This window comes from Dromaius novaehollandiae, chromosome 1, assembly GCF_036370855.1.
Source record: "Dromaius novaehollandiae isolate bDroNov1 chromosome 1, bDroNov1.hap1, whole genome shotgun sequence".
NCBI lineage: Eukaryota > Metazoa > Chordata > Aves > Casuariiformes > Dromaiidae > Dromaius > Dromaius novaehollandiae.
Genome location: NC_088098.1, coordinates 137,797,214 through 137,817,210, shown reverse-complemented (window position 1 = coordinate 137,817,210; position 19,997 = coordinate 137,797,214). Strand labels below are relative to the sequence as shown.

Sequence of the window (19,997 nt, the reverse complement as noted above, 5' to 3'; positions counted from 1 at the left end):
AGGATAAAGAAAGTTATTGCAAAGGACAGCCTTTATTACAGTGCTATTTACCATGCAGCCTATATTAGAATTGTAGTCTCATAAACAACTCACACAGCTATCTCCTTTTTCTTGGCTGGAGTCATCCAGCTTTACACAGAACTTTGCTTGGGGTCAATTGGAAGCCATTGAGCTACTTAACTGCTTTGCTTATTCAGCTTTTAAATTTCTCCAGCTTTTTTCTCTCATGTCCTTGGGCCTTATGTCAAGCTGTTTTTATAGGGTGCTTGGAGCAGATGAGCTTGTATGTGTCATAGTTGTTCTGAATAACGATGGCATATTACTATGCTTGTAAACGTGTTAGCTTGCTTGCAAAACTACTTGAAATTTTACAGTCAAAGTACCTGCCAACTTGCTATTTTTCATAAAGCAATCATAGTATTAGCAAGGCATCAGAAAAAAGGAGTGGCATATCATTCATAAAGTTCACACTTAGTTCGGGTGACTAACTATAGATGCCAAATACTTTTAAATCTGTGTCACATACTTACGAGCACATTGTCTTCCGTTGCCCAATAGCCCATTTCCCCTGGCACTTCCACAACATCAGTGAATGGGAAACTAGTCACCCAATAAACTCTCTGCAATTATTCTTTAACTAGATCTAGATTTATTACTTAAGTGCGTTACCATTACTAACACAATAGATAGGATTAGGTCATCAAGTTTGCATTCTGTGCCCAGCACTGCATGTATGACAGGGTTTATTTTCTAAACAAAAGACTGTTTGTCAGTGTTACTTTTGCTCTAATGCACGCAAAGCAAACTGTATAAACACAGAGGTATTTCTGTACCACCTAGCTGCTCTGCATCTGAGAGATCCCTGGTGCTCGCAAGAGGAGAGGAGATGGCCATCTTTCAGCTCCCAAATTGCACTTAAGTAGGGCAGTGATTTGCACTGGAGAGCCAGCCCACCTTATCATTTGTCAGTTAAGAAAGTATTCGATGGGAGTATATCATGTCACAATTTGTTCAACCAGGTTTCTGGGGACCAAGACAGCCAGATGGTTAATTCCACTTTTTTTTAAAAAAAGACAAGTGTGGGGGAGGGAAGTCCCCTTCAAACTGGGCTTCTTGCAGAGCAGGCTGAGCCCCTGCACAGCAGTTGGGATTGTTGACCCAGTGAATGTGCCCAAAGATCCCTTTCAGTCACACAAAAACATTCAGTTTTCCTATTAGCATATCAGAGGTGGAGCAGTGGTGGGAAATGGTGCAGGCAACAAAGCCTGGAGCTCAGCAGCATTGTCTGACTGGAGCTTAGAGAAGCAGAAAAAAATGATAATTGGCCATTTGCTGTGCAGTGACAGACAGATGTTGACATTTTTTTTTCCTTGGATGATCAAACCCCACCCCTTGTCCCCGCGACCGAAGGAATGCTGCCTTCTGCGCCATTCAGGCAGGCAGCTTTCCAGCCAGGCGCTTGTGCATGACAGCATTTGCATTAACATACAAACAGGTATGGCCCGCACAGAGAAAATGGAGAGAAAGAGATTTCTTCTGACTTGTTTTTTCTTCCTTCATCACACTTTAAATTGGATCTCAAATAAGATTTCATTCTGATTCGAAAGGATAGGCCGTGTACATTAGTTAAGTGCTGCACCCCAGATTGCCTTTGCCCCATGGAAAATCTATGGAAAGAGGCCAGGAGGGGAAGGTAAAACTGTCTAATATTCCCTTCCTTCGCTTCCTTGCCAGAAAAAGCAGTTTGGGGGCCCAGAGACTTCACAGAGATGTCCCATTCCCACAGACTGCAGGAGTCTTGGGTGAAGAAGTCCCTGAACTCTGTCAAGCCAGGACCTAGAAATGTATCCTGCCCCTTTTGACTCTGCTTTCCTTTCCTCTTCCTGGCAGCAGACGTCAGAGCGGCGCTGGTGGCGCTCCCTCCTGACTACACACAAGTCATGGGGGAAGGGAGTGGTGGGATTGAAAGAGACGTGGTATTTCTCAAGGCAGTGTTAAAGCCAGCCAAGGTGTTCAAAGCAGAGATCTTCCTCATTCCATTTGCCACCCCAGGTCACAGATCACTCCATAAAGGCAGAGGAAATTATTACTAATAAGAACTGCGAGGTCAATCCTGTGTTGAACCTTGCTCAGATCCAAGCAATATCACTTTCCTACATCGAGCTTAGTTGCACTGAACATCCTATCCGTCACTTTCTCTGATTTAAGAAAGGCTGTCCATCCCCACGGTTGTTATTCTGCAGCCTTTTCTCTAGGCAATAGCTCTTGCTACTGTGGCAGCACAGGGACAAAGCATTAGGACAGTGTATTCAGTCATGAACACTGCCTAGGAAATCTCTGTGAATTCCTGGAGCTGGTCAGTGCCAACTGGTCAGAGGTCAGGCTGAGCCTTACTTGGCTCCAAATCGAATGCAGCATTCAAATGATCTCCACCAGGGGAGAAAGCAGTGCGGATATCAGCGTCTGCTTAAATGGAGCTATTTCCTGTGCTGTCATCACAGTTCTGCTCTCATTTATCCCACTACCTGGGCTTCCCCCCAGGCTTTGGCTGTTTCACGTGACAAATCATGATTTCATAAGGTTTCGGTTCTGCTTTAAAAGGCTATCATGAAGACTATACGTAATGCTTCTGGTTTATAAAACACTTATGAGTGCAATGAGCCTATTTAATGCTGCCTAGATACAGACTACAACAGAGATAGTCAAGTCAGCGTTTAGAGTCCACAGCTGTGCTTGGATTTAATGTTGTCAGATTTGGCTCCTTACAAGACTGAGGGTCCAGTTTTCGGTCTGGCTGATGCAAAGGCGATGCAGTCTTGCTCCTACTGGCCGTATCCTCTTAGCAGCAGAGAAATTATCAATGAGCAGAAAGGGCCTTTACACCATTCTAGAGTACAAAGTCAAATGATACACCCAGCCTGCACAAAGTGACCGCAGCGAGATAATACTAAGCTCTGTTAACTCATGTCAGAGACCAGGCTGAGCCATTTCAAAGGCAAGAAGGTCTATCTGGCCTCTGGGTGTGCTACTCCATCTCTCTAGGCACAGAGGAAAGTCAGGCTTACCAGTACACAATGCTGTCTTTAGTATAGCAGGCACTGAGGTCTTGGGGTTCAGGGTTGGGATCCAAATCCATGTTAATTTTCAAGATTTGTGGATGCTTGTTAAGTCCTTCATTTATTTACAGGTATAATGCACCAAGTGAATACAAAATGAGACTTCAATATGTTAGATAAATTATTTATTGCAAATTCATTGCAAATTCATGTCGTTCCTAGTAATTAGCCTAACCAAAGTGCAGCAGATATGAACAGTCATCATTCTTCTGCCTTGTTCCAAAGGAAAAACACAACCAGAGCTACCATTCCTCATGGAGCCTAGATCTTACGTGTACAGTGTCTTTCTATACACACACATCTACAGTAACAGCTTGAAATGAGCTTTTATTCACCTCAAGTGCACAGGGTCCTCAGAGAAGTTTGTTCTGCTGTATGGTTAGTTCTTGTATGCTGCAGAGAGTTTATCACTACTAACTAGGGCTCTGCAATGCAAACATTTCTTCACAGAGCCCAGGGTGTTGTAATGACTCAATTGTTCAGCTCTTTCTTCACTAGAAGACAGTCTCTGCAGTTGAAAGGGCCCCTTCTTACTCAGCAAACCCTGGTTGGGATCAGTCTTACAACTTCTTATCTTGTACAGATAGTGAAAATATGTCTTACTCTGCCCTTGGTGTAGCACCAAGAAAACTAGGATCTTTGCTAGAGTTGTTACATTCTCAGCCAGAGTCAGCATAAAGGGTATAGAGGCTTCACAGCAATTACAGACGGTCCAGTTTGGCCTTTCAGAGTTTTCACTGTGAGAGAAAATGGCAGTATGGAACCACCAGTCCCAGTTAAAACCCACATAGAAATAGTAAAGCTCATAAAGGAGTGGGAAACTTGAAAGTTAACCTGATATTCGATAATCACAGTACCCAAAGCAAAACTACATTTCAGCTGTGATGGAGTCCATCATAAACAGCAAACATAACACCCCTTCCCAGTGCCATCCCAGTAGGGCCACTTGAAGAAAAAACTCATATTTTCCACTTAAACTCATCATTTTAGATTTCAGCCTAGATTATTTTCTGTGCTGGCATAGGAGTATTTTTACTTACACAGTTTATTTTTTTTTACCTGGTCCTAACTTACTATTCTTAGAAAAGTAATTAAAAAAAAAACAGAACAAGCAACTTTTAATAATCATGAATTTTAGAGCAATATCATACAATTTAGATCAATCAGTGGTGATATTGGTCTAACACCTAAATCTAAGTTTAGCTGCAAAATTTGCAGCTGCCTTCTGCCCACATTAGTAAGTCAAATTTACACGTGAGCAAACCAAACTCCCCTATACAGACTCAGACTCTGCAGCATCTATTTACTTTTTCTAAAAATAGCTGTAAACAGATATGAGAATCTGGACAAAAGAAGATGGGCAAGGAGACCTTCTTCCAAAAAGATCTTGCTACTGCTGAAATTAATGCACCTTCCCTTTATACCTGTAGCAATGAAGTGCAAGCGTCCCTTGCTCGATATGCTCAATAAAGAAATGCCATGCTCTTCACCTCTCTGTGTCAAGGTTGTGTTATGGCCCTATATCCATTTTATACCTTATCCTGCTACAAAAGAATTGAAAACAAGACATTCTGATGAGTGTAACAGAAACATTAATAGCTGGCTTGATCTGAATTCAGATTAAGGGAGGACAATGGCTGATTTTTAAATAAGCAGCTGCTAAAGAAATCCCCATAACAGCTCCTGTGCTTATAGGAAACCTCTTAATGCTCGCTAAGGGCAAGCCTTGAAAGATCATTTAAAATGTGGCTGCTTTTCCAGGGCTCACCTAAATCACGTGAGGCTGCTCCGCTGCTGCTATGTTGGTACCCAGACCTCCCCTCCTGCAGCCTCTCCCTCCCCACCCCTCGCACTCCGCAGCCTCCTGCGCATGGGGAAAGGCCTGGGGAGGGTCTCTCGCTGGCACTTACCATAGGGCCAGTCTTCATCTGGCAACTCCTCCAGCAGCCACTCTCTTCTCTCAGGGAGCTGGCGTGACAGTTGCCTTCCCGCCCATGCATAATTACTTCAAGTACAATAGGTGGCAACTGGAATGAAAAACGTACGGCATGGTTTCTTTTTAAGGTGAACACCTTAATATGCATTTTTCTGGCACATTGGTTTGTATCACAGGATGTAATCTGTGGCTTGAAAATGGACTCTGATCAAAACCCTTCATTTAGCTTGTTTCTGGAGATGCAGCATGAAGAGCTGAAATCCCTCAAAAAAAATCAATGCTGGAGGGTAGAAAGGATGTGAGCACACTAGACTGGGGGGGAGGGGGCACTTGGTATATGCAATAATCTGTGCCCAGAGGCCAGTGGAAGACAGCTAAGTTATCACGCATGTAAAATTGCCGTTTCCCTGGAGATGAGTTTTTCTGCTGGGGCGGTAGGAAGGAGCAGTCACACTTAGAAGCGTTTCTGGTACATGCACACATGAGACTGAAATCTGCACAGGGAGGACTCAGGCAAGTGCATCCACACAGCAGAGGGATGAGGGATTTCTATTGCAAGGCCCCAGGGACAGGCTTGGCTATCAGGCTCTCGGTGAGGAAGCCACTTCCGGGATGGGAAAATGAGGGATCTAGCTATTTTCTTTTTGCCACACTCCATGAGAGACAACCTACACAAGACAGATACGATGGTTGCACAGGAAAGACCCAGACAGCTCTTCTCAGCCCTCTGCTCCTATGGCCTTCAGCAAAGAGATCTCCAGAATTAAGCTGGTGACATAACGTGGTGATGGGAGCAGAGAGGTGACTGAGGTCTCGCTTTGTATCCTATCCACTTGTCAGCCCTTTTGTGAGAGGTTCCTGTTTTGCAGACCTCAGCCCTGGTCTGAGCCACAGCAGTGACCAGTAATGGTTTTCTTATTGTGTCCAAGCAGCACTTTCTCCCTTCCCATTTTCCATCATATTTACATTGATCTGTGATGTTGGAGATTCTGAAGTCCAAGAAATTAAACTGCAAAAACCACAGTCTGCTGCAAAGATGTATTCCCAGCAAGCAAAAAATGTATTCCCCTTTTTGCCAAATCGGTGAGGAAATGAGAGCTATGCTTGTGTGGAGTTCAGTGATCCTGCAGGTGCCTTGGTGAGGACAGGAAGACATACATGCTCTGCCCTGGCTCCCTTCTGAGATCCAAGCCAAAAAGAAATCTGCTTCATAGATCTGCTGAAACAAAGAGTACATGCAGTTTCATTTGTCTTCATGGCAGTGCGTGCTAGAAAATAAATGCGGAGCTAAATCTCAGTCAGGGAAAAATATTTTTAAAAGTTTGTGAACAAATGCCACCCGTTCTTTAATGACATTTGCCTGTTAGTGACTTCTGGAATAAGAAATGTTTTCATTCTCAGTCTCCGCATTTTCTTCCTCCCTTTTGAGTCAACAGGAATTGAACCTGTAAGTCAAAATAGCTTTCTGTCTCCAAACAGACTGAGTCAGTACTGTAGTTTTAAAGAGATAGAGGAATGCTATTGACAGTTTATGAAGCAAGAGATAGGGAGAATTTCCTGAAGAATGGGTTATGATGCTATAAAACAGATACTGTAGCTTCAGCTAATCTTCACTTAAAGGAAACCTTGCCGCTGTATGAATCAACCAGGCTGCTTCCATGACTGATACTGCTGTGAGGATTTTTCCTCTAAAGATGTAAAATGCTTTCTCACTTCACAGCTCTTGCACAACACTGTTGCAGGAGAAAGATGAAAGGATACTGTTCTGCTTCTGTGTTTTATACAACTAGCTTTCCCCCTTCATAAAAAGATAGATGATTTCAAACAAACCTGCCTACTACGACATGTGTATCTATGTTTAAAACTATTGTGGATGTGGGAAATGCATTTACATACATGCATTGCAGTGGCATCTGTGCCTGTGCAGAGAAATGCCAGTGACATACGTGACAGGAGAGAGAATGTCAACCTCCAACGCATCACTGCTGATTTGTCTACATCATTCATCAGAGAGAAGGTTAATTTTGACAATGATCCAGCAAACTGTCAAGTCAGTCAGTGTCTTGTTCGTTCCACTATATAAAATGGCCTGGAGGAGGTGTCGCACATGCAGTAACCCATGTTGGGATTATGCTTTTGGGAATGGTGTCTGCATCATTTGGCAGCCAACACTGCAGTGCCTGGCGTTGGCATCACAGAAGTGACATTTCCAGAGCCTCAGCTGGCTGTAGAAACCAGGTGAGTTGGGGCAGCCTTGAAAACTTGGGGGAATTTAGCAGGGAGGGCCACATCTGCTATGCAAGGAAAATACTCAAAGATGCAGTTTGGAACCAGGTAAAACGATTTTTTTTCATCACCTTAAACCCCTTATTTTCTCTCTGCCTTCTATAAATACAAACTTCTCCAGAAAGCCAGTCACCACTAAAAAATGAAACCATGGAATACTATGAGAAACCAGATCCCTTCAGGGTCAGAGGAAATCAGGGCAACAAACTTTACGCTCAGCAACCGCTGGATATGCTATGCAGACTGGGATGGCCCAGGGCCTAGTTTCCACACCCTGATTATTTGCTCCTTTTTCTGGACGCTGAGCAGATTGGAGAAACAGTATAAGAACATCCAAAACAGCCCAGCTATATTCAAAGAGTGAGTAAGCAAAATAAGCGAGGAGGCCTGAACACCTTGGTGTCCACCCCTAAAGGCTGGCTGTAAGGCAGCACTTCTATATCCCACAATGAAGTGGCCGTGAAGGTTGGACGATCTCTTTTCGGTCATGTAGAAAGGACTCCGGAGAAGCTCCCTGTTGTTTTCCTGTTCACGAGCAGAGTCCAAAGCTGTCTTCTCCTTTTCACAGGAGCACGGCCCTGTTTTACTCAATCTAATTTTATCAGCACTGAATGAAATCACAGCTGGTTTAAATCTTAAGACCTCACGATGTGTTTGGAAGGCAGACAAAATACTCAGCAAAAAACTGATGGGGAAAAGAAGAATCCAGAGTAATAGAAATGTTTAGAATGCCTTATTTGGTGAGCAGACGGCAACGTGGAGACGCTTCAAAGCACTGCCCAAAGACTATGGCAATTCCTTGTTCTAAATAGATAGTGTCACCTTACGTTGAAAAAAGAAACCTCACGCATTTTGATATTATTGAAAAAAGAAGTCCACACACCACTTTTTAGAGAAACGTGCAGGACAAAAATATTTTAGATGCTCCAATTTGATTACTAAACTGCATTTGGGGTGATGAAATGCACTGGAAATTTAGAATTTGATATTTTTTCATTGTTTATCGTATTTGCTTTTCTCCACTGCCATGAGGTTAGACAATTAAACAAAACAGTTTATCATGGGATTCAATCAATTTTCCTCTCAGGTTCTCATGCACGGAGATAATGTTGAAGTGCTTAGCTTGTAAATACTGCAGGGTAATGTTTATTTGTTTAAAACTGTTTTCATAAAACCTTGGAATGCTTTGTTAACCCCAGATCGCTTATGAACAAACAACCTTCCTCAGACTGTCTTCTTCCATATATATACTCTGGTTTAATCCTTTACTTAAAATCCATTCTGTAAAAAGTCCTATGACCTTTCAAATGCTTCCACCATTTCTTTTTCTCAAGAACTAACCCACACTGGTCACTTCTCTTCCTCTACAGCTACCTTACCATAGATTTCACTTCCCTCTTCCCATTTTGTTTCAATACCAGCAGTTTCATGTACATCTATTTGTTATAGAAACAAAACCCTCTACTGCTGGAAACCAGAAATGGATCTGAAAGGCAGTTCTACGGGAAGGGCTTCCTGTCAGAAAACAGGCACAGCCATAGCAGCATCCACAACTGTGCACTGGCTTTGATGTTCTTCATATTTATTTGTTTTGGAGTGAATGAGCCTTTCATGGCAGTGCTCAGCTGCCTGAGAGAGCAGCGGGCTTAATCCACAGGGGCCGCCAGCATGGCTTGCCCCGAGGGAACCCTCTGCCTCCGTGCCTCCTACCTCTCACACGCCCCCACCAAATCATACAGCCCATCAAGGTCTGTTATGCCAGACCCCCACCTGCTAAAACAAACCACGGCGAGCATCACTGCAGCTAAGATAGCAAGCTTGCCAAATGGAGACCTCGGGAAGAGGGCAGGCGGGTGGTAAGGGCCAGGACACCTCCCTGGAGGTGATGTCTGAACCACAGCCCTCAGGCTGGACAGCTACCGATGTGCAACAGCAGATCGCCATGGGAGAGCGAGTACCAAATAGACAAGAAAGTGCAAATTCAGAGGACTATTTCTTTTTTTTGCCTGAGAAAACTACCTCTGTGAAGAGCCGCTATCCGTTATTTGGTGAAAGTCTTTTCTTAAGTACAGTTAATTCCAAACAGAGATGGGAAATGACGAGGTTCAGTCTTGGCTTGCAGTACTCTCCTAGGTCCTGCATTGCTCAGTAACCTGGCCCTGCTTTGGCCCAGCTCCTTGTACAAGACTTAATGCTCCTTGTATGAGTTAATGCAGCTTCAGAGACAATGTGGAGGAGGCATCCCAAAAACAAACAAAAAAATCCTACAGCAAATGTGCTGCTGCTGTGCATGAGTGAAGGCCAAAGGCTGCAGTATTGTAAAATGGGTGGGTGTTTCGGTGTTGCCACTGACATTTGGCAAACGAAACGCACGCATTCTGCTTTACAGCGGTCTATTGGAAAGATGATTTATTTCCTCTTCAAATTGTTCTGATACCAAGTAGTAGTTACCTGCATAAGCCTCATTCATAAACTGTGGGTGGGTAATCGGGGTTGGGGGGAGATCTGTTTTTTCCCCTTTAGAGAGAAAGCTCTAACAGTTCAGCTTTGTTCTGAACTAAATAAGAGGAATAGCGCACATGTGGTCTTCATTAGTGACGCTCCTTTGAAATCTCTCCAAGTCCTTGGATTGTAACTTTAGCACACAAAGAAGTGAGGGAGAGGGAAGAAGGGAGGAAGGGAATGAGAGAGGAATAAGACTGCTGGAACCCTCCCTGTGAAATCCAGACATGGATGGAGTTTTTCTTTTTTTCTTTTCCTTTCATTCTTGTTCTTTTCTTTCTTTCTTTTTTTTTCATTGCAGGCACCAGATTGTTCTTAACCTTCTGAACTAGAAAAATATGTTTTAAAAAAATCCTCTGCTCTTCTGTCAAAGCGAAACCAACATGAATGATCTCTTCTAAATTACAAGCATTAAATGATAGAGTGGAACAGTTATCATTTCACTGCTCTTTATGTGTATGTGCTTGCATATATGTTTTTGTGGTCATGTGGAGGCTGTGAGTCTCCAGCAGCCTGGAGTTTAAAAATGCTTTTGAAGGAGTGATTAGAGAGCAAGCAAGAGAATGGGGACTGATCTGGCAAGCTGAAGCAATGGATGTTGATTTCTGCTCATTAGGAACCATGTCACAGTACTGCAGTCTGATCAACATGCATTCCCTCCAACTGTCTGGTATTTCCTCATGCTTTAAAACGTATTCCTCCTCTCCTTCTTGGGAACACTAATGAAGGATGAAGTCACTTGGAAAAAGGCATACTAACACTGCATGTATTATTTATACATGACTGTGACCATCAAATGATAGCATTTGAATTTAAAGTCCCTTAAATTCACAACTGCACACACATTGCTTACCATACCAGAAATCAATTAGAAATTGATGAAAGCTAAAGAATATTAGCAGAAAAATAACCAAGAGCAAATACAAAATGTATCAATTAAAGCCAGAGGCAGTCTGGTTTCCCCCCACTACAGACTGTGGGAATCAAGAATATTTTGTGGCACTGAGAAAATGACATCCACATTTTTGGTTGTGGAAGCCTGTCAAAGCATCTCTTTCATTCCCAAGATATTTTTGGAACATCGATGCATTCAGCTGGCCAGACGTAAGGCATGAACCTCCTACCCCTACCCCTTTCCTTTTTTTTTTCTCCTGTGATAGTCTGAATTCCCCAGGTAATGGACATTCACGTTATTTCACCCGAGAAGAACAACAACCCTGTCACAAAGGTTGGAATAAAAAGGTGCTGAAGCAGAGCGAGCCCAATCTGCATAGATGCAGAAAGGGAATGGCCTAGATCAGCATTAGAAACTGCAGTCCTTTCAGGTCAGGACCGGAGAAGATTGTCAGATTAGTCTATCAGAAAAAGCTTCCCTCTAGGTAGACATCACCATAAGTGCTGAAATATATGTATTTCTGCCCAGATAAAAAACACTTGATATTAGCAGAACAGCACACTTAGAACTGTTGTTAATGACTGCAGTCGAAGGTTGATGCTTTGGCTTCTCTACAGATGCTTAGTCCCCAGAAAGTGTTTTGTCCTTGTATTCCTTTTTGTCTATCCTGCCTTTTTTACCAATGATATGATAGATATCAGTATACCAGTGTTGTAATGGCACTGCAGCAAACAGTACAGTCAAGGCACTGTTTAACAAATGAGTCTTGTACAACAGAACGAATAGTATACATAGCTATGAGTTACTATATTTCCTTGGGCACCACATTTGGCCTTGTGTACATGAGGTTTTGGCATTTAGCATCAATATGAAGCTGCCTAACTTCATTCAGCTTGGCATATAGAAAACATTGGGGTCTCAGGTTAAATCATGAAATTAACCTTTGAAAAATGCTGCTTTCATTCATTTGCATGTGCACAACACTGTACAACAGCATGACATGGCCTGTCCTCAACTCTCCCTGTGAACACAGGGTAGAAGGTCTTCAGCATTTAGGCAGAATTGGACTCTCAGTTGTCTTCCACTGGGCTTAATGTTGACTCCAAAACAATTCTGTGAAATGTCAGAATGTGTCAAAAAGGTTGCACAAGTGAATATTGTGCACAAGTGAAAGGCTCCTTCATTCTCACAACATATTAATTCAGAAGAATGTTCACTTTATTAGCCTTTATTAAGATAAAGGGCTCATGGGCTAGGTATTAAGACTTTGGAGTCACCTCCTCTGGTCCCTCTTTCTGTACATGGCAATGAATGGCAGTAAGATACTATTCTCCCTCTGACCTGCAACCAATTATCTGTAAATGGAAATACTGAAAATTCCCTAAATTTTAGGTGGGCTGAGAATCTCCTTCAAGTTAAAAAAGTGCTTAGAAGAAGGGTTGTAGTGTTTAGAAGCATGATTATGACTAATCACATATTTTAGGAAATCAGTGCACAAACAACCTCATTCTAATCTCACAGCAGGTTCACAGCCAAACAGCTCTCTCAGTTGATAACCGGGGAGATCAGAATCAGGCCCAAGACAGTCATTTTTATCCCACTTGGTATCCTAGTAATGGCCACAAAAATGGAATATAAACCTTTTGTCTCTGGACTTCTACAGACACATTTCCTGTGTATTTATTGCACTCCATTCACGGGAATTTCTAAAAGCCTGGAATCACTCCCGCTCCTGTAGCTCTTTAAATACTCATTCGTGGCAGAAAAACAGCTCTGAATAACACAGGGCTGCCATCGCCTGTTTCTTATCTCACCTTCCCCAGCCTAATCCTCTTATAATGCCATTGACTTGAATAGACACATCCTTGATTAATGCCACTGTAAATAAGATCATATCAGACTATAACCTACATTGTTGTGTGCAAAGACATACAAAATAAAAACAGTAAAGACAGTCAACTAAAATCTTCCATTCAATAATGTAACCAGAAATCTTTTTATTCTAAGTAGTCAAAAGGGGAGACTTAGGTAAATACCAACTACCAAATAGGCAAAATGGATTAATATCAATACACACCTGAAAGTCAGTAAACAAATCAATACAAGCCCAACATGGAAGATGCTCCTTTGTTTCAGACCAGGTCAATAATGACCAAAGATACATGTTCACTTTTGAGGTGTGGCAAGAGGCAAAGTGGACACTCATCTGTTTCCAACAGCAGGTAAATTGTGCCATGCAAAATACTGCCGTATGCTGACAGCTCTGTACAGCTTTTGTTATCCTGGTAGTCCACGTGGCCCACTTCTTAATGCACATGCGCTCCTATAAAAAAACTGTGCCTGAGTTGGCAGTCCCTCCTGACAAATTGTCTGCTTGCCAGATCATACTAACACAAAGGCAAGGAGCTATGGTGAGCAAGTGATGCTCCTGGTGATCCACCCCAGCTGTGCAGACAAGCCTGCCCAACTGGCACATCATCACGAAGCATAGAAATGGGGATGAATCTGTAAAACACAGCTGACCAAATGTTGACTGAAGAAAGCTTAGAACGTCTGACCCGGGGCCACGTGATGCAAAGCTTCACATTTCAAGGGTGAAGGTGCTGGCTAAGCAGTTACAGATTTCTTCACTTGCCAATTTCAACTGAGTGCATAGGGACCGGTGTCCAGTCTCGAAAACTGAGAGGAAGAACTAACTTAGCACCGAGTTCAACTATATCTTTAAAATTCTGGTGGTGAGAAATAATAAAGTAGTTCAGCATTTTAGTTTCTCTTCTAGAATGAAGATATTAGCCACTCTTCTGATTCCTTTCTCATTTAATTTAGAATGATCCAAGCAAAACGAAAAATGTGCTTTAAAAAATAGCTCCAATAGCAAGACCTGAAAACGTAAAGCTTCATCATAAAACTTCATAAAATAAATGTCACTGAACTGTGTTGCAAACTCTACTGATCACCAGATAACTTTTTAACTTTTACTGAGGATTATAGCTACAGTGTGCAGAGGTACCATTTAGGTTAGCATGTACTGACTGATGAATCACACATTATATTTCAGAAGAGCACATGTTTCTTGAGGAATGTCCATGGTTCTTGTTTGTATCAGAAATTCTGTGATGTCATTTCTTCTCTGTGTTATTTTGAATATGTCTGTTGCCTATAGAGACTAGAAATTGCAGATGCAGGCAAGGCTTTTTTTTTTTTTCCCTGAGTTAAATAAACATTTTCAACCAGTTTGAAGCTTGGTTTCAAGTTTCAAGTTCAGACTGGTTCTTATGTTATCCATATGTTTGCCCTCTCTTAAGAATAGACACCTTCTAAAAGTTTTATAAATTTCTTTCAGTAAAAAGCTCTGGTCTAATTTTTTGTAAGGTAACCACTATTTCCACATGTCAGATTGAAGGTATGTTATTTTCAGAAAGTAAGTGCTTAGCATTTTCTAAAATTTTGGCAATTGATTGTGACTCAGGCTGGAAATCTGAATATTATTAGTCACTCCACAAAAGTTACTCCTTCTTTCTATACTGAGACTATTTATAGTAGAAGCACAAAATTATTACTTTTTCAGGTATTTTGGAGGTACTATTTGTATGCTTTTTGATGTGCCTAACACATATCCCGTGTTTATTAACCTGAAAAAATACATTCTCTAGGAAGCATTTTGAGATCCAATATCAGAAAAGCTGCTACACAAGCTGCTTGGAATTGATAACAATAATAATAAGCTGCAAGTGCCAAATATCATTCAGGTCTTACCATCCCATCCACGAAAATGGGAATAACATATCTAACTTTTTCATTGCTTTCTATAATTTCATGTTACTCTTGCTCATTTTTTCTCCATGATAAAACAACTTCAGCTTTTCCAGTGTCTCTTCATGAGAATTTCTGCCAGACCTAATCATTCGTATGTGCTGCCTCTAAATCTTTCCTCCTTTAAACTCTTCTGTCATGTCCTTTCTGTCCCAGAATTGAGCATGGTGTCCCAGCTGTAAGTGAGCCACTGCAGTCTTTAAAGGCCCAACAATATTCTCCCATCATGACTTCACTTTCCTGAGTATTTCTGTTGAATTCATTCAGCTTTAAAGGTCTAGCTTTTTTAAATACTACTGCATTAATTGTGATAAATTCAAGCAAGCACTTAGAGATGAAAATGTCAACGTACAAAGGCTTAAACAGAGGCATGGAAAGGTTGGGCACTTGAAGGCACCTCTGCTCCTCCTCTCTACCTCACTCTGAGGGAGAAACCAGTTGAGCATAAATTTGCCAGCACCCCTAATTCTGCCCCCATAGCTGCTGCCCAGAAAGGGGCACTGTAGGTGCAGGGAAACAGGACAGGGAAGTGAGGGCTGAAAGGGGCCCCATGAAGCAAGGAGAGATGACAGACACAGGAAAACTGTTTTATTCTGTCCTTGGCCTGATTCTCACTCACGCTAAAAGGGCCTTTTATACCCCATGCCTAGGGTGTCAGAGAGAACCAGCAAAGTTCAGAAAGTTTAGACCATGCATGGCAGACAGAGCAACCACATACACAGTGAGGCAGAAATAACTGCACTCTGTCTTTATAATGTACTGTCAACAGTCACTGCTCGTAGGCAGATGCCAAAATATTGCTTTCTAATACTATTCAGAAATGAACCTGCATTTTTCTTGTTTTAAATTGTCTTTTCATGTGGGAAAGAAAAGGTGGCTCATGGCTACAAGATTATTAACCTAGAGGGTAATAATGCTGTTAACCCCTAGACCTGCAAGGTTGGTTAAAAATATGGGCCCTGCAGGTTTGATTAGATTAGGATGAGAATTTAAGGATCCCATATCTGTGACAGAATTCTATTTATTTACAAGAAATGCATAAAGCTCAGCTTCCCTGAAGATAGCAGAAGACAAACAGCAAGACACCCTTTATTTCCTCACTGTGCCAAGGTCCTTGGCCAGTCAGTACTTTTTCCGAAAGCTCTTTTTATCTTTCCCTAGGTGATGTTCCCAGACCATATTTTATATGCACAATGTTACTGTCTTTTCTGTCTGGCATGTCTACTGCTTGGCTTTCTCTCCTTCCTTTTCACAGACACATGAATCATCATTAAACAACAGTCAACATCCTTGGAGATGTCTTTGCTTTGGACTATATGTTCCTGCCTTTGGGTGGAGAGCACAGTGGTTTCTGCTATCTTGTTCTGTGACAATTTTGTAAGTTGTTCCTTCACACCATCTTAAAGGATGAGCATTATATCTTTCCACTTGCAATTTTCACAAGGTTTGTAACCCACAGCCACTATTTGCCAGAGTCCTGGAAACGCCTATCTCATGAGTTTTGGCTTCCTTGAACAAGCAAGTGGAACAGTAGGCTCTACTCTGTCTTCCTATGCTATGTGAACATCTAGCCGAGGTGTAAATAGTGTTTATCCTGGTAACAAGCTGCAAAGTGCAAGACCATATTGTAGTAATTGAAAGATCAAAAGGCGGAGGAACTCTGGCACATTGGCCTTCTCATTATGCTGCTTACACCAGTAGGTTGGATATATTGGATTACTTTTTGCCTCTCTTCTAATTACTGTTCTGTGCTGTATTGCAAAAGAACAAATGAGGCATTGCTCCCCTACCAGTCATGCTTTACTTGATTGGTTACCACATCTGACATCATAAAAAAAATAAGTATAGCAAAAACAGAAGTTACATTTGATGAGTTAAAAATATTTAATATTTAATGAAAAAGGCTACTTTGAATGTTCTAGAATCTCCAGTTTTGTGGCAGCAACTGCACATAAAGATCCTTTCCCTGTGCAGGCAAAAGAAATGTTGATGTGTTTACAGCACATACTTTTGAGGAAAAGATCGTCTTCTTTTCCATTTCTCTTGCTCTTTCATTAAAGACCACCTGAAGACAAAAAGGCTAAAATATTTGAAAGAACCTAGTGCGAGTCTCTTTTTAATGACCTATGCAGGCTCCTTTGTGGCAAGATAATTTCAATTATACAGAAGTCAAGCTTCAGTGAATTCTCAGCTCTTCTAAATGAGGTAATGGAACCACTTTCCAGATAGTGGTTTTCTGATCCCTAAGAACTGTATCTGGATAAATAACTCAAAATAAAAGATCCCCCCAGTGTTGGTGGCTTGTTCTGTAGCAGTATGTTCAGCATCCCAGAATTCTAGCAAATGAGGTCACCGGCAGAAATGCCTGTCAGAAGACCAAATTTCAAACAAATGCAGTTTAATATTCATGGAAGGCAGATTGTACATGTGGAATTGGTAGTATGCACACAAGAAACCTGATTCAAGATGTTATGCCTATCCAGCGAGAGGAAGAAAAGCATAATGTGACCTCTATGTCCAGTCAAATCAACTCCAAATTTGACTGAATGGTTGCAACTTGGTGTTTGCAAACATGAATTCTTTTTGGTGAAATTGGCATGTAGTTTTTGAACAACAAACAAGAGAAAATTGCAGGCTCTTTGCAGATGATCTGCAAACCGAAACAGAGAGATATAATCCAAATGTTGTTATTCATTTCATGATGTGAACTTTCAAAAGCAGTTAAGTAAATAATAGAAGACAATTCTAAATGTTTGTGTTCACATTTTAATGAATTAATAAGGTTTAATACCAAGCAGAAATGAAAGACATTTTGCTTTAATTCAACTTACAGGAAGGTGATGTGGAATGTGTTCGGATTTAGGCTTAGATACAGAGTATAGCTTTTGGCAAAGGATCAGTGTTTAAGTTACAAGATGGTTCAGAAATGGAGGCTCAGCTCAAATTTAGAAGCCCTGAAAGTTTACAAGCTTTTTCAGCATGATTCCGAGCCCGGGCAGTCAAATACTACCAAGATTAGCAGCTGTGCCTATCTCATGAGTGCTTTGTGAAACTACATTCACATGAGCATTCACAGTAGCATTCACATGAGAACTCAAAAGGAGATTCCCTGTTTTAAAGGCCCTTCCAACTTGAAAGATAAAAACCCAGTAAATAAGCGACATCTGCCCAGTAAACCTGAGACTTGCAGGGGTTTAGATTCAAGATTCTTGGAGGGGCTTAAATGTCAGTTGCCCTCATGCAGTATGTAGCAGACAGTAAATAGAGCAACTGCAGTAGCCAAGGAATTCCCTCCAAAACATGCCCAAGGCCAGATTGTGTCCACTCTAGCACCCTGCAGCTAGGGAGAATAGTGATTCTGCGCACAGGACAGCTGGAAATTGGCAGCAAGAGCTGGAACGTGTAACAGGGGTGGGTTGCCAGAGCCCCCAGTGGTGCCAACAACCTTAGAGAAAATGTGTCTGTGTCAGAGTGAGCCTGCTGGGCTACACCTGTTGTACCAGTATAGCAAGTCTCTGTTCCCAGAGGAAACAGAGCCCACTCACTTATGTTGAGTGAATGGAAAAAGACAAAGCAAGTTATATACAAACCAAAAGAAACAGGAAAGAGCTGAAAGGTGTTTTGTGTGCTGTTATCAGCAGTAAAGAAAGGAGGACAGAGACTTTATGTCTCTAAGAAACAGAAGTACTCATGGACTCTGGGAGAAAAGCATTACGCACAACCTCCTGAAAGGAAGATGTGGGAAAAGTCAAAAAGCAGTTGCCATATTGCTCTCCATTTGGAAGCAGCCCAAAGGAAATAAATGCAGCAACTATACCAAAGCAAGCAACAGTCTCCCCACCTTGTTTTCCATTTGGAGGGAAAACTACAGCTACCCGGTATGCACAGAGCATCCTTAATCCTTCCTTGGTCTGGTATTCAGTGGGAAAAAGAAAGCTGTATTAAGATGAATTGGCTTCACACTGGTGAGAGCTTGTTTGCTTCCGAATGTACGGTGTTCACCATTCACTTTTCAGGTAGCGTGCTAAGGCACTGTTTCTGTGGCTGATTCTTCCCCTAGTGGGAGTATATCTTTTGTGTATATGATTACTGTTCCTTAGTTACTATCTATCTCTGATAACTAGCTGGAAAATAACCTTTTTCTGTCTAGCCAGTTTTCAGTTGAGCAGTTTTCTGCAGTTTGTTTTGCAGGCACATGTAAACCACCAGCACAAGGGAAGGGGAATTGGAGAGGCCAGACTGGAAGGCAGGGGAAAGACATGGCTTCTTCTTTTGACTGCAGTGCTGATTCATGCCTGCTTAAAATGTTCAAGTAACAGACTGTGTCTTAGGTTGTGGTTTCCTTAGCTGCGTAGCGTATCTAATGGCTCTGAAACAGGTAAATCTATCTTCCCTCCAAATTCTCTCTCTCTCTTCTCTTCCTCTCTCATGCTCTCAGCTACATGGCCCCATCTTATCCTTTGTACCAGCTTTGGAGCTCACTTCCATAAACCAATCCAGTTCATTAGCCCAGGAGAAAATTACTCAGCGTGGATTATGGTCTATGAAGAGAGGATGCTGGTGAGCTGTCTTCATTCACAGGAGGGTCTGACCAGAGCCAGAGTTAGGGCAAAGGAAGTGGCAGGATCATGAAGCTGAGAGCAGGACTTTCAATTTTTGATAGTGGGAGATTAAACTCAGTTCACTGTTTCTCTTGAAAGTTTTAGATAACCTGTGTTAAGTAACACAAGTCCTGGAGACATCTAAAATTCAACCACTGTCTCCACTTTGAGCCAAGGAGCTGCCACAGCTTGGGCTCCTGCTCATGCTCAGAAGCATTTAGGCTTGAAGCTAACCAAAGAGCAACCCAAACGCAGGACTTCTGCTTTTAGCAGGAAGCGGCCTCCTCATCAGGTTACAGAAGCAGGTTCATTCTCGCTTGTGCACTTTTTGACTCCACCACTCTTTTATTCTTGGCTGCATAGTGGCAAGCAATTTGACCTTTGCCCACGTGGCTGTGGGCTTCTTCTGGAAATCTCAGCGTCAACTGTCTTCTAGTGGAAGAAAATGGCCAGGAAACCCAGGCCTCTCAATTTCCATGGAAGTGTCACTGTTGCAAAAAGAGCCTTTCTCTTCCCCATACTACCCTCAGAAAAACCTTGAGTGTCCTGAATTACCTCACCTGGAGTTTGGAGGCCACCAGCCATTCAAGGTCATCAGTTTTCCCTAGGTTGCCCCAGTTTCTAGCCCAACCTGGCACACCATTGATTCATTCCAACATACTCTAGCCTTAGTGCTTCTGCAAAGAAGTGCCCTGCAATATCCCTGCCCTACTTTGTTACTCAAAATGATTACAGAATTCATCAGTTTTTGAGCCTTAAGAAAAACTGAATGAACCTATTTTTTAGTAGCTTAGTAAAACTGTTTTATTGTGTTTTGCTGGAATTCCCCTACCTATTAAAACCACAGC

At 42.0% G+C, this 19,997-nt stretch overlaps 1 long non-coding RNA gene across 1 annotated transcript in view; it reads right to left on the bottom strand.

Annotated features, from left to right (window-relative positions):
* The window catches only part of LOC112993241 (uncharacterized), a 146,731-nt gene that overhangs the window by 568 nt on the left and 126,166 nt on the right, over window positions 1-19,997 (bottom strand). The window contains exon 5 of the long non-coding RNA XR_010385669.1: window positions 5,027-5,143. This is a non-coding gene — a long non-coding RNA (uncharacterized LOC112993241). The remainder of the gene's footprint in view (window positions 1-5,026; window positions 5,144-19,997) is intronic.